Source organism: Elephantulus edwardii, unplaced genomic scaffold, assembly GCF_000299155.1.
Source record: "Elephantulus edwardii isolate Elephantulus edwardi_28Jun2011 unplaced genomic scaffold, EleEdw1.0 scaffold00158, whole genome shotgun sequence".
Taxonomy (NCBI): Eukaryota; Metazoa; Chordata; class Mammalia; order Macroscelidea; family Macroscelididae; genus Elephantulus; species Elephantulus edwardii.
In genome coordinates, this window is record NW_006399908.1 from 1,401,300 (window position 1) to 1,412,715 (window position 11,416).

The window sequence follows — 11,416 nt, forward strand, 5'->3', positions numbered from 1 at the left end:
TAGGAAGTGGATGTCACTCCTGCTTCCAATATCATGATAGATGAAGAAAAGATTGAAAGTGTCAATGATTTCATTTTACTTGGATCCATAATCAACACCCTTGACAAAAGCAATCAGGAAGGCAAAAGACAAGTCACATTGGGAAAATCTGCTATCAGGGACTTACTTCTCCTGACTACTAAAAAGCAATGATGTCAGTTTAAAGTCTAAAGTGTGACAAACAACAGCCAGAACGAAGGCAAGATGTTGGACTTACTGGATCTCTATGAGGCAGGGGGCCCAGGGTGAGAACGGTGACCAGAGCATACATAAACTGCAAGAAAATGCAAAGAAATGGAAGGTTCGTGGCTATGGCTCTGATGAACGGTCCTGGGCACAAATGCGTGCGGATTATGGCAACATGGAGCGGGAGGGAGATGAACCCAGACCGCAACCCTCTGTTGAAGGCTGGATTTTGTTCACCACTGGAGTTCATGAGGAAGCCTCTGAAGAAGACATTCATTATGAATTTGCAGAATATGGAGAAGTAAAAAATATCCACCTCAACCTGGACAGGCTTACAGGATACCTGAAGGAAATATGAAACATACAAGTAGGCCCAGGCTGGGACTCAACGGCCAGGATTTGATGGGACAGCCCATCAGTGTTGACTGATATTTTATTTGTGGACCTCCTAAGAGCAGGAGGAGAGATGGCCAAAAAAGCAGCAAGAGTCCAGACCGGAGAAGGCGCTGACTGGTCATCTGTCATACAAATGCTCATTGAAGATATTTGACCATGTGGCCTTGGAGAAATTGGGCTGGCACTGTTTGTCTTCCCTCTTCAGGAATTTGAGCCAGGATACTTTGAGATTTGTCTGCTGAGGTAACAAAAGCTGCCTGCGGCCAGCAGCTGAAAGGTTCTGGACAAGGAGTCTCAGAAAGGATTGAAATTAGGGGTTCTGAGGAATCAAGGAGTCCAGGAGGACGCCATCCCTAGCTGGCTCTGAAGCTTCACCCAGGACTTCTTCAGTTTTAGGTCTTTCAAGATTATCCTCCCTTTCTTCTGAATGTCATTAAAAATGTTTGTGATCTCTTCACATTATTGAACAAATTGTTGTTGATTGCCTTCGAGTCGAGCACAACCCATAGCGACCCTATGAACAAAACACCTGAAGCCTTTCTAAAGCTGTCAACATTTATCAAAGTTCACAGAGTTTCCAGAGACATGAGCTTTAGGAAGTGGATGCCACTTCTGCTTCCAAACTGGAAAAATGAGCCCTGGAATGATGGTGTTTTGTGGGCTTGTATCTTCTGTTTATTTTCACTTTAATCTGCCCCAGCTGTCCCTCAAGCCCTGACATTCTGGTGCAAGATAAGACGATAATCCTGGTTCTGACTACTTGGTTGAAGATTTAAAGCTGTTGAGGTAACAAGAGGAATGGTATTTTCAAGCCAGGAGAATGATTCTATTACCAGAAGGGGGTTTTTTTTTGTCAGTCTCTCTTTTGCTTTGCTTTCCTTTGTTGCCTTTAAGAGTTGTGGGGTTTTTTTAAAGACTATGCATATCTCTCTTACCTTCCTAGACTCCTGTTCTAGGAATGTGATAATCAACAGCATGACATTTCAGGGAAAGGAGTGATCGATAGTTTGTAAGATTCTACCTAACTTCTTTTTCTCAGAGTTTTCACCCCTCACCCCATTCTTACCGCAAACCCTGCCCACCCCTCAACCTCACCTCTGTCTTCCGTTTCAAATCATAGTATAGATCCTGGTGGAGTCTCCAAATTTTCCTTGCTATTTCCTCTTCTACCTTCCTGTTTTCTTTCTTTTTGCACATAGAGACTTTTGCTTCTGTTTAGATTTCAGACATTTGTTCTTCAGCTTATTATTATCCCTTCTTTGCCTACCCAGATTGATGATGTATCTAGCATCTTGCCGTAAATACTATAAAATGGATATGTGTAAAATAGCTATGGCCCGTGCTCAAGATAGAGAACAAGTCTTCCATGTGAACAAATGAAAAGATCCATATGGTGCAACAGTGAATGAATATTTAAAAATATGTGAACAGGGGGAGAAAGGGGGTGGAAGTGCAAAAATGAGTGAACGAAAACCCAAATTTTCTGTAAACGTTCATTAAAATCCCTATTAAAAGAAAATATTTTATTAAAAAAAAAAACCTTTAAAAAAACCCTAAAGTGTGTTGGGTCCAAGTCATGTGTCTTTCAGCTGTTTAGTATGTGTATTAAAGTTGGGCGATGACTAAAAATGGTGGAAGAGGAATTGGAGAATGGTGTTGGAGAAGAGTACTGAATGAGTATCCTGTGGACTGCCCAGAGAACAAACAGGTGTGTCCTGCAGAAAGTGAAGCGAGACTTCTCGTTGGAGGCATGGATGGTGAAACTCTGTCTCACATACTTCAGTTGAGTTATGATTAACAGGGGTCAGTCCTTGGAGAAGGACATCATGTATCATAAGGCGGAGGGTCAGTATAAGACAGGAACACTTTCAACAAGATGGTTTGACACAGTGACTGTAACGATGGGCTCAAGTGTTTTGGTGGTGGTGAGGACGACACAGCATTCATAGGGCAGCATTCAGATACATCGTTCATAGGGTCACTGTGAGTTGTAGTCAACTCTATGACATGTAACAGTAACAGCAATCTGTTTCAGTCTTTGTAATCTTTGACCTCTACCCAGAGTACCTGGGTAGCATTCAGTCAAAAGTGAAAATCTCAAGTAGCCCAAGGTGAAATCATAGAGCATTTCTAAACATCTGTTGCTCCTCTATTTAGTGCTGTGCATACATATAACTTTCTTTTGCACAGTAGCTCTTGTCCTTCAGTTAGGAGTTAGCTGTTAAAGGAATTTGGTGTGAAAGCACAGGAAAGGAGAGTTAAAGGTAAAGTTAAAATCATAAAGTGCCTTACAGTTCATGCTGGAACCCTGCCAGACTCGCTATTGGAGCAGAGCCTGAGCCCATATACTGTAAAGATTCCAGCAAAGGGAGCAAAGCGAGTCCTCATCTGATCAGCACCAAGAAATACATATTCTCACTTTATAAGAAAGACACCGATGCCTCAGGAAACGGGCTTGCACAGTAAAGAATATTCGGAAACAATCTAATTAGCATTGAATTGTTGTTAGGTACTGTCGAATCAGAACAGATCCATAGTTGGCATGCTGGCAGGCTTTCAGAAGGAGATAATCCCAAAGAAAGAGATTGCCTATATTTCTCCCATGGAGCAGATGGTGGATTTGAATTGCATGCCTTTGGGATTGCAGCGCAGCTTCTTACCACTAGGCCACCAGAGCTCCAAAGATCAGACTTAACAAAGAGTGGAAACTTTCAGCAAATCATTCCATTGGCCCAAAACAGTACTCACCTGCTTTGCGTCAGGCTTCTTCCTCATAGGAGGAAGTAGACTGGCTATATAAGCTCCTAACCCCTCATAGCTTATAGCCCTCAATAACTTTTCCTCTCCTTGGATAGTGACTTTTACTAATAAACTGCTTTTACTATCACCTCCACTCTTGTCTCCTTTCCTTCTTTCTCTGCAAGTCAGGTGCCTGTGACCTTGCTGATGTTGTTGGTAGATGCCATCAAGTGGAACACGACTAACAGTGACTCCATGAATAATTGATATGAACGCTCCCCTATCCTGTGCCAGCCCCATCATCTTCAACATACTTGAGCCTATTGATATAGTCACTGTGTCAGTACACCTCATTGAGGGCCTTTTTCTCCTTTACTGAACCTCAATCTTTCTAAGCATGGTGTTATTCTAAGAACCAGCCTCTTCAAACATCATGCCCAAAGTATGTGAATGAAATGTCACCATTCTTATCTCGAAGGAGCACTCTAGTTTTACTTTCTCTAAGACATATTTGATTTTTGGAAATCCATGTGATGTTCAGTGCTTTTCTTCAAAATCACAATTCAAAGTAATCAATTCTTTTTTTGCCATCATTGCCCAACATTCTGTTGCGTAGCAAGTAATTAAAAAGATGATGCCCTGGATCAGGGGCACCTTAGTCTTCAAACTGACACTATTGCTCTCTAGTTCTTTGGAGAGGTACTTGACAACAGCTTTTTCCCAGTGCCACTTGTCTTTTGATTTCTTTCCTGCTGTTACTAAGGGATTGTGGATCCAAGTAAGATGAAATAACTGACAACTTCAATTTTTCCTCAACTAACATGATGATGTTTGTTGGCTCAGCAGTGAGAATTTTTATTTTCTTGATGTTGAGATGTAATCCATATGATGACTGTAGTCTTTGATCTTCAGTAGCAAGCATTTAAAAATCCTCTTCCGTTTCAGCAAGGTAAGTTGTATCATCTGTATAATGCAGGGTGTTTATAAGTCTTCCATTCTTGAGATCACATTCTTCTTCATATAGTCAAACTTCCCCTTTAAAGTTTCTGAGGCTGTAACACAACACTGAGCAGTAGCTCTTTAAGGGCTACTAAAATCACTATGCACTCTGGTGCATCTTTGGCACTGACCTTCCTGTTATCTCCCACCTGGCTTCTTTGTTCAGGCAAGGAATATCCAACCGAGGGCACTCACAGCATGAACTAAAGAGGGGAAATCCTTCAAGGTTAGTCTGTCTGTAGTTCTCCTAGGGCAAAAGGAAAGCTGTAAGTCAGCACCTGACTGCTGTGGCCACTTTTAGTGGCCTGAAACCAAATTGTTGATTGATGCATACAATACACTTCTAAGGGCAAAAGTGTTACCAAATTCCACACACACAAACACGGTTTGTGCTCCTTGGTTTCAGCACCAAAGAATGATGGGCAATATGATAGATATATTTTTAACTTTTAGGTAAGAATTTGTTTTATTTGTGAGAACTTTCATACAAAATTTTATCTGTTTGTGTCACCTCATCAAAGTATGCTAAATTCATCAGTTTCTCTAAATAGAAGGCGGAGAGAAATCCTTGCGATGGTCCATCTGCATCCCTATTTAATTGTTCATCCAATTCCTTCAGTGGTCCCTCCCAGGACCCCTCATGTCAGACTGGTAATGTGCTGAAGTCGTTATAAGGTGTGTGAGAGACACATGTCATACAAAAGCATGAACACCCAATCATCCTGCTCAGGAACTGGAGAAGGACCGCATGCAATGCCTTTGGATTCCTAAAATAGTTTTAACATTCTTCTTTGTTCTCCAGTCTTACTGTTACCTTCATGGGTTGCTTAATAGCTGTATGTTGTACCTAGACCTGTGCTAGGCACTGAAGGGATGTTCAGGACTTTGAGGTAAAGTGACAGCAAAATCAGGACCCATCTTGTTCTTAGGACTGTGCTGAAGGGACCACAGCTATGGATCATCCTACGGACAAAAGTATGAAGAACTCTTGAGGTCACTCCATTTACTTGTCTCAAAGGGCAAAGAAAATAAATATGCCAGCTTTGTTTACATATTGTTGTTATGTGCCGTCGAGTCGCTTACGACTCATAGCGACACTATGTACAACAGCCCTAAACTCTGCTCTGTCCTGTGCCAATCGCACTGTCTCTGACACTCCCATCCTGATTATCCCAGTCACTGAATCAATCCACCTCATAGAGGGGCTTCCCCTCCTGCGCTGTCCCTCCACCCTCCCAAGCATGATGTCCTTCTCCAAGGACTAGTCTCTTGTCACAACATGTCCAAAGTATGTTAGACGGAGCCTCAGAATCCTTGCCTCCAAAGAGCCACCCGGTTTAACTCTTTCCAGGGTGAATCTGTTTGTTTTCCTAGCAGTCCATAGTATTCTCAATACTCTTCTCCAGCACCACAGCTCAAAGGCATCAATTCTCCTTCTGTCCTCCTTGATCATTGTCCAACTCTCTCATGCATAACAAGTGATTGTGAAGACCATGACCTGTATCAAATGCACCTTAGTCTCCAGAGAGACACCATTGCTCTTCAGTACTTTGGAGAGGTTCCTAACAGCAGACCTTCCCATGGAAATGCGCCTTTTAATTTCCTGGCTACTGGTGCCAAGAGTGTTGATTGTGGAGCCAAGCAAACTAAAGCTGTGTAGAATCTCAATCTCTTCACCATCCATCCTGATGCTGCCAATTGGTCCAGTGGTAAGAATCTTTGTCTTCTTGACATTGAGCCTCAATGCATATTGGAGGCTGCAGTCCTTGACTCTCTGCAGCAGGTGCTTCAGGTCCTCTTCAGTATAGGCTTTAGTTATTTGGTTTTTTTATTCTAAGTAGGTGTGACTGTTAACGAAGAGAAAATATTGTGTGAAATGGTAACAAAAAACGAGGCAAGGAGAGAAAAACCTTTTTAAACTTTATATTGATATTTGAGTAAAAGTTTACAGAGTGAATTGACTTTTTATTCACTTATTCAAATTTTATTTTATGTAACTGGTTTTCTATTCAGTGATATTTTTATTTACTTTTTTTTAGGATGCTAATTACAGTCTCTCTGGAAGCAGGAGAGGCATCCGCTTCCGAAATGGCTTGCCTCCAGAAACTCTATGTACGAACAGGGATCAGGCCTTGTGTTCATAGGGTCGCTATGAGTCATCTACGTCTCGACGACACCTAACAACAGCAACAACAATTACAATCTCTATTCTCTTCCCACTGCCTTCCTCTCCAATTTCCATTCATCTATTTTATCCCTTCTTGTCTTCTGCATTTTCTCCTTGGGCAAATGCTGCCCTTTTGATCACACATGGTTGATTGTTCTAAGGAGTGAGTATCTCACCAGTGTCATTGTCCACTTATAGGTGGAGGGCGAACTTTCTTTTTTTGATAAAGCATACTTTTCCTCTTGACCAATGCTTCTCAGAATGTGGTACTGGGACTAGTAGCATTGGAGCTTTGGAAATGCAAGTTGAGACTCGCTCCGGACCTACTGAATCTGGAACTCTGAGGGTAGGATCTGTGTTTCCATAAGCCTAACAGATGATTCTCAAGGACCACGAAAAGAACAAACATATGTCTTGGAAAAAGTGCAGCCGGAATGCTCCTTGGAGGCAAAAATGGCGGAGCTTCGTATCTCCTGCTTTGGACATGTTGCTAAAAGAGGCTATTTCTTTGAAAGGGATGTCATGTTTGAAAAGCTGGAGGGTCAACGAAAGAGAGCAAGAACTCCAATGAGATGAATTGACACAGTGACTGCAGCAATGGGCTCAAGTGTGTTAGAGATGATGAAGATGGGGAAAAATAGGACAGAGCTCAGGTCTGCTGTTTATAGGATCGCGATGAGGCATACGTAACTCGAGGGAACCTAGCAGCAGCAGCAGCAACAACAACAACAACAACAACAACAACCACCAGTACTGGCTAACCTTTGAGTCTGAGAATTATCTTACTTGGATCCACATTCAATACACTTAGTACCAGCAATCAGGAGATCAGGACGAAGTATTGTACAGGGAAAGTCTGTAGTCAGGGATCTATCCAAATTATTGGGGAACAAAAATGTCGGTTTGAGGACGAAAGTGTGCCTTATTCAGTCTTTTCCGTCACTTACTATGCATCTGAGAGCTGAACAATGACTATTGTTGACAAAAGAATTGCTGCCTTTGAGCTGTGATGTTGGAGTAGAGTGCTGAATATCCCATGGACCGCCAAAAGGACAGACAAGTCTTGGAGCAGGTGCAGCCAGAGTGCTCCTTGGAGGCAAAGATGATAACGCTTCGTCAAACGTACTTTGGCCATGCTGCTAGGAGAGGTTATTCGGAGAGACATCATGCTTGGAGAGGTGAGGGGACTGTGGAGAGGAAGACCCTCAAGCAGGTGGATTGTCACAGCGACTGCAGCCGTAGACTTGAGGGTGTCAGAGATGGTGAGGACATCGCAGGATAGGAGACGGTCCAGATCTCTTGTTCCTAGGGTCACTCATTGTACGTTGTACTGGACTCCATAACACCTAACAACAAAAACATAATGGCAAATTCATTCCAAGGATGTAGATGTAAGTTCTCTTAGAGACAGGGGACGTTGTTAGGTACCTGCAGGCAGGAGGGATGACGCGTGGCAGCGCCTTTCCCTCGCCCCTCACGGCACCTGCACCTCCTCTTTCACCCTCGCGCTGAACCGGAGCTCCAGGCCTCTCGGATTCTCCCCCGGGGAGCGGCTGCGAAAACGCGGCAGGCGGAGTTTGGAGTTTGCAGGCCCGGGAGCCGGGCGGGCATGCGCAGTGGCGTGAGCGCAGTAGCTAGGCGGGGACTCCGCTAAGTAAGCTGCAGAGCAGAGCGGTCAGTCACTGGTTTCCAAGCGTGAGCGGCTCTCTCAGCTGGACGGTGGGCACCGTCGGGGCAGGTACGAGAGGCGGCGATGGGGTGGAAAGGAGGGCTGGGGAGGCAGAAAGCTTCCTGGCTGGCATGAATTGCTGGATGGTGGAGTGAGGGTTTCTCACGCGCGCGCGATGTCTCGGGGATCCCGGAGGTACAGGGCGCACCCGCGGACCTGCAGGCGCTCCCATGCCGGGCAGGGGAGGCGTGCGGTGCGGGGCTCTCAAGTGTTAAACGGGATGCGTGTCCTGTTTAATCTGTAAGCCCGACAACTGCACCCTGTTAAGTTTTCCGTTTTCCCCTGTTGTAAACTTTGGATGGCTGCTCGCGAGGCGTCTGTTTCTCGTGAGTTCTGGGACTAGCTTATTGGCTTTTTGGTGCATGTATGATCAATAGGACTGGAGTGAAATCCGATCTGTGTTTCTGGTCTTTCGTCTTTCACTGGAACAGGGGCCTCTAGATGCAGCAGAAAGAATGTTAACTTGCAGCAAATTTCAGTGTCAAGAAGGGAGCTATCCATGCTTCAGTTGTACATTCAAATAGAGACGTGTACAGTTTCAGATTGTTCTGCTATCTTTCTTAGTATTATGTCAGGCTGTGTTTGACGCTATGAAAGGAAAGCACTTTTCACGTCACAGTAGAAGGTCTTGGATAGAAAGGGAGAAAAAGGTGGAACAAAAAAGATGAATAATAATAATGATAATAATAATAATAATAATAATAATAATAATAATAATAATAATAATAATGACATAAACCGGCTCACTGGGTATGACTATGGCCTTTAGTCACCCTTGAAGCTTGGACCTGAAATGATCCTTCTTGAGACTCAACTTCCAGCCAAAATACTAACCCAAGCCCCAAACCAAACCCACTGCTGTGGAATGGATTCCAATCAATTTCCTGAACTTTCAAATCTTAATGGGAGGAAATGGCTTCATTTTTTTCCAGAAGAGCTATGGATTAGCATTACAACATTAAACTAGCCACCAGGGCCTGTCTGGGGAATCTGTTACACTAGGGAGGACCACAACCATACAAGATCCAAAAGGCAGCATTTGCCCAGCAAGGAATCCAGTAGCCAAGAAAGGATAGGCTAGAAGGATGAATGGATATTACCCAGCTATTTCACTGCTTGGAGTATACCCTGAGAAAATGAGAACTGAGGCACAAAAAGAGACTTGTACACTAGTGTTCATAGCAGTGTTATTCACCATTGCAAGAATGTGGAAACAGTCCAGATGTCCAATCACAATTGAATGGATTGAGAAATTATGATACATTCATACAGTGGAATACTAGGCAACATGCAGGAGCAACGATTTGGTAAATTATTGCCTAACTTGGGAGGCACTGAAGAGCATTATGTATGATGAGTGAACTCAATCACAGAAGGACAGATATTATAGAAAACTATTACTATCCAAAGGGAGGGGGGTGGAAGGTGGAAGCAGAGGGATGAGGATGTGTGTGGGGGGGATTAATCATGGGGTTGTTTAATTTGATGGGTGGGGTTGTGTGAGGGAAATTGGAAGAATCAGGTCTGAAAAAGTGTATTAAAATTTTGTAAATAAGCTAGAATAAAAAAAAAAATGTATCCCATCGAGTGGAGGGATGGATGGAAGGAAAGGGGAAAGATCTGGTATGAAAAATAATGTATATAAACATTAAAAACTTTATATGTAAACCAGTATAAAATAAAGTAAAAAAATAAGGATGAATGGAAAGGGAAACACAGGAAAGAAGTGGGAAGGCTGTGAGGCCAATGTCAAGAAATGTGTTATTTGCTCTATAAACTTTCACCAAAATCACAATGAAAAATGAAGGGGTTTTATTGGTCTTCTGTTTGGTTTTCTTTTGAGTTGAGTCAGAATTCTCCACTTTATCCTCTTCATTTATTACCGTGTCTTGTTTTGTTACTTAATATTTGGAGGTGTTTTACCTTGAAACTTTGGTATGAGACGTGCTATATGGACACTCCTGTATGCTCACATCTTCGTGCACACGTTTCTTTTGTAACCTATGAGCCGTAAACAAAATTTCAGGCCCGGAGGCACACACTGACTGTGAATCGGATGCCACAAGGGCAAAACAGATTGTACTCAGCCTCTTGGTAATCAACTTTCCTTTTTTAAGTGGCATTTCATAGTGAAATTTTAGAGTAAAGTGTTAAATTTGTAATGTGGGAGACACGTGTGACTCTGGACATAGATTTAGAGAAAAGAAATTTTAAGTTGAGGAAAAGAAAGAAAATATGGATGCTCCTTATCTTGCTCGCATCTTTCAATGATGAATGATTTCATGGCAGAAATAATATACGAGTGGTCTAGTTTTGAACTTTAGGGCTCTTTGAGGTCAACTAGTTCAGATGCTTCGGTTTACAAATGAGAAAACTGAGACCAATGAGGTTAATTGACTTAGCAGTTGCTGCCTGAGCCCTTTGGTGGCAAAGCTCGACCTGGAATCCAGATTTCCTGATTGTTTAGGTTTGGTTCCTTTTACTGCTCTCAAGGATCCTGTTCTCACAGTTGGTTAGATTATTACTTTCTTTCTCTTTGTCTACTTCTTTATACTCTCTTGTACCTACTGTTATTTCTTAGAAACGCTCTGTTGGGATTCTGAAGCTGTAACCTTTATAGGAGGAAATTGCCCATCTTTCTCCTACATTAGAGCAACTGGTGGATTTGAACTCTTGACCTTTTGATTACCAGTGCAACATGTAATACATTACACCACCAGAATTCACTTTAAAAAAAAAAAATAGACTGGCCTAAGAAAATTAGTACTCCCAAACTTATTTCACCTTGTAAATGCCGTTTTAAAATAACCTCTCATCCACTCATACCTCACAATTTGCTGGGGTTGAAATTGTCTATTTTTCTTGCTTTAAGTCCTGTAAGGCCCTTGGCCCCTAGGACGTATTTACCACCCTCCATCTCTGGCCATTGAGGTCCTGTTCATCCTGTAGGGTGGGATGAACTTCTGGAAGTCTTGTGTGGTTACAGTAGCTAGAACTAGATCGTCTGAAGCCCACAGCATTTATTACTATGGCTTGTGCTGCTAGTATTCCCCTTGTGTATGTTGTCGTTATGTACCATCAAGTCAGAACTGATCCATAGCAGACCCTCTCGCGGTTTTCCCAGAGGTAATAAATCGCATGGGAGGGAATTGCCTATCTTT

The 11,416-nt window shown here is 42.8% G+C and overlaps 1 pseudogene; it reads left to right on the forward strand.

Annotated features, from left to right (window-relative positions):
- The first annotated feature begins 243 nt into the window (after positions 1-243).
- On the forward strand, positions 244-735 carry LOC102871125 (annotated as a pseudogene).
- The last annotated feature ends 10,681 nt before the right edge of the window (positions 736-11,416 follow it).